The sequence below is a fragment of the Panthera pardus genome, unplaced genomic scaffold (assembly GCF_024362965.1).
Source record: "Panthera pardus isolate Hobbes unplaced genomic scaffold, ASM2436296v1 HiC_scaffold_27, whole genome shotgun sequence".
In the NCBI taxonomy this organism is placed as follows: domain Eukaryota; kingdom Metazoa; phylum Chordata; class Mammalia; order Carnivora; family Felidae; genus Panthera; species Panthera pardus.
The window spans coordinates 79975850-79980227 of NW_026526843.1; positions in this window are offsets into that span (position 1 = coordinate 79975850).

The following is a 4378-nucleotide window of genomic DNA, read 5'->3' on the forward strand; positions in this document are numbered from 1 at the left end:
GGAGCCCGGGGCTTTAAGCTGGACCCCATCCGGCCTGTCTGTCCCCCCCTCTCCTCGATTTGCACGGTCCCTGCCTCAGGGGCGGGCGGGGGAGGAAGGCAGGCAGGGAGGGAGCGGGAGGGAAGGAGGGAGGCTGAGCAGGCAGGGAGACTCCCAGCCGCCAGCCTGGTCCTCCCTGGGGCGGGGCGGGGCGCGGTGGGGGCTGGAGAGGCTGGGGAGCTGCCGGCTGCTGGCTGGCCGACTAGGTGGGGACGCTGGCGTGGCAGCTGTGCTGCCCGGACAGTAGCTGGCTGGGGAAGTCAGACTCCTGCTTTTCTGAGATGCTTGAGGGAGGCAGACGTGGACGTGGGGAGAGGCGGCCAAGGGGCTGCTGAGAGAGCAACTCACCTGGGCTACAAGTGCAGAGGAGGCAAGGAAGGGTAGGGGTCCGGGGTCGGATCTGGGCTGAGAGGTCATATGGAAGTTTCTCAAAAGCTTTGGGATGGAGGGGAGGGGCGGGGAATGCTTAGAGCTCTGCGAGGTAGAGCTCATAACCTCATTCGGAATGGGTTGTGTGAGGATTTTCCCAGCAAGGCCTGTGGGCTGGTGTGGGGAGAGGGGCAGGGAGCCCTGCTCAGCTCTGAACAGCCCCTCTCAGGACACCTCCCTTGTCACTCCTACTTTCTCTGTGCCAGTAGACAGGCACACACTCATACTTAAGGCCGTGTTCCAGGACAGCTGAAGGGGACAGGTGAGGAACCCTAGTAGGCAGAGATTTTAAGACAAGAAAAAAATATTTCTGTCCTGAATGGATTCAATTGGGGCAAAATGATACCATAGTGGTTCGCTAATTCATAGCATTCCAAAACTCCGATTCTCTTGATAAAGCAATTTTCTTTTATTTGTTTCCTTCTCTCATCCATTGGCTCACTCATTTCTTAAACATGGCTTTGTGCTAAGCCCCTGGTGGGCACTGGAGATACAGGTGGATCAGACTTGCTCCCTGTCCTTAGGAACCCCTTGCTGTGCTACCAGACTATGGTCCTGCAACCCACTTGCATCTGAATCCCCAGGAGAGCTTGTGAAATGTGGATCTCCAGATTTACTTCCCAGAAATACTAATCCAGGAGGTTTGAGATGAGGCTCCAAAATCTGTATTTTATCAAAGTTGGTTCTTTGAAAAAACTAGAAAAAATGATAAAGCGCTAACACTGATCTGGAAAAAATATATAGAAGGCACATAACTAGTATCAGGAGTAAAAGGAGGAAGCACAATTTGGGTCACAGATATATTAAAATATAAGATAGTATTATGAAGAACTTTATACCAAAAAATTTGAAAATTTTGATAAATGGGAAAATTCCTGGAAAAATACAATTCACTAAAACTCACACAAGAAAACAGCTTAAATGTAAAATATCCTGTAACTATTAAATAATTGAATTTATAATTAAAAAGCTTTTCACAATCTTCCAGACCCAGAGACTGTCAACGGTGAATTCTACAAAATATTTAAAGACAAAATGCACCAATTTTCTAATTTTACACAAATTCCTTCAGGAAATTGGAGACAAATTGTATGATCATTTCAATATATACAAAAAAAGCATCATGACAAAGTTTACCAAGAATATAAGGGAAATTCTCTAATTTAATATATGTAATCTACAAAAAACCTATAGCAAATATCATACCTAATGGGAGATGTTGAATGCTTTCCATCTAAGATTGGGAATGAGATAAGGATGCCCATCATAACTACTTTTATTCAAATTGTACTGAAGTCCTGGCTAGTGCACTAAAGTAAAATAAATAAATAAATAAATAAATAAATAAATAAATAAATAAAAATACATAAGGGTTAGAAAGGAAAATATGAACATGCAGCTTCATTAGTCAAGAAAGTATGAAATAAATCAGCTCACTAAAATGACTAAAAAAGACAATACTGAATGTTGCTAAGAATGTGGAGTGACCGGAATTCTCATTCAATGTTGATGAGAGTATAAATTAATATAGTCACTTTGGAAACTGCTTAGCAATATCCACTGAAGGTGACCATATCCACACCCCATAACTCAGCAATCCTTCTAGGTATATGCCCAACAGAAATGTTTCTGTATGTTTACCAAAAGACACATAAAATAATGTTCCTAAAAGCACTATTTGTCATAGTCCAAACTGGAAACAATTCAAATGCTAACAACAGAAAAAGGAGAAATGAATTGTGTCATATTCACACAATGGAATACTACACACCAATAAGAAATACCCCACATCTACACACAATATGGATGGATTCTACAAACATTATGCTGAGCAGAATAAACCACACATACTTCCTAGATATGGAAGTTAGCTCTGAGGACTCTATTGCATTCAGGTTATTTATTATTATTATTATTATTGCAAGAACACTTCATAGGTGGTGCTGTGAGATTCATATTTCATCACACCAGGAGGCATATAATATCTGGTGGTCCTACTTTTAATGATGTTAAGATTCATCAGTGAGTTAAGGTGGTAACAGTCTGATCTCTCCATGGAAAATTTCTCCATCAACCATTTATCTAATGATCTCATCTGTTGATTGTTGTCCAAATCAGTAATTTTTCTAAAACTTTTCTAAAATTCTATCGATTTTCTACATTCTTATATAAGTAAAAAATTTCTTTCATCAACTTGGGCTATTGTGTTATCTAAAATACAGTTAAGACAAGATAAAGATGGAATTCTGTCATTACCGATGTCAATTTGAGAGTAATTGATGCCCTATGGTTCCAATGGTTCAAATGAGGTTTTTGTTTAGACTGTTTCTTTGTTTTTTTGCTTCTTCTTGTTTTTAGTGCCACTGTGAACTCATGGATTTTTAAAAATAAATATATTAGTCGTGTTTCAATCCATTTTAATCATTATTCTGTTTGATGTTCAAATTACCCCTCATTTGGCCAGTGGGAACCCCTTCAAGTTGGTTCCTGTGCTTTTTTTTTTTTTTTTTCAACGTTTTTTATTTATTTTTGGGACAGAGAGAGACATAGCATGAACGGGGGAGGGGCAGAGAGAGAGGGAGACACAGAATCTGAAACAGGCTCCAGGCTCCGAGCCATCAGCCCAGAGCCCGACGCGGGGCTCGAACTCACAGACCGCGAGATCGTGACCTGGCTGAAGTCGGACGCTTAACCGACTGCGCCACCCAGGCGCCCCTTCCTGTGCTTTTTTGACATGACACTAGTAGTTTTTTATTGTTTTCCTGGCTTCTATATTAAAAGATGTCTCAGGCTCATATTGAATATTTCCTGCTCCAGACCTGGAATATATATATTACATATTATATATAATATATATACATATTGTGTGTGTGTGTGTATATATATATATATATATATATATATATATATATATATATAAAATACACTTTGCATTTCCCACTTTCTTTACGCAAAGGGCACAGCCTGGATATACTGTTTTACATCTTCTGCAAGCACCTATTGAGTGGTTATTATACTCCCAGCACTGGGCTGAGGAACTCAGGCAAGAGCAATCCCACTTATCACCATGTTTTTGTGCATTTTTTGGTACTACAGTTAATTAGGGCTGCGGCTGTTATCTCTGTCTCTCAGGAGACAGTGCTCCTGGATGCCACCTCAGTGTGACTTATTTATCTTTTACTATCTTGCAGTAAGCACTGACAGTGACAAACACTTGTCCCTCAGCATGTCAAAAGAATAAACAAATTTTTAATTACACAAGTTATGCATGAGAACACGCACATTGTGAGACGCTTGAGCAACACAGAAGTGTATGGAATAACAAGCCATTGTTTGCCTTGACTCTCACCCAGTCCCACTACACTTGACTGAAATAATTATTCCGATGGCAGTTGCCAAATGGTGATTTTCTAATTCCAGTATTCCTTCTACCTTTATTAATTCACATCCTACAATAAGGAAGAGCTTCCTCTTCTCCTCCATTTATTTGTTTATTCATTTATTTAGTTTTGTCATATGGATTTGTGGATTCTAATTTTATTGAATAGGTTATACATTGCAGCATTAATTATTTATTTTGATGCTCAAATTAACCCAGAATTTGACAAGGATGGGGGAGTCTTTTTAAGCTTGCTTTTGTGTCCTTTTGATATGCCCATCATTCTTTGAACACTTCCTTATTTTCTGGAACAGCAAGATGTTCCAGGTTCATCTTGTACCTTTCCTGTCCCAGCTCTGGAATCAGCCATTTCTCCAAGAATTCAGCCTTGGTTCCTTTTTGTAGAGATACCAAGATAAGGGTACTAAGTGTACTCACTGCTTCTAGGCCATTTCAGGGCACAGAGCTAGTATAGAAATACACACACACACACACACACACACACACACATATATATATATACATGTATAT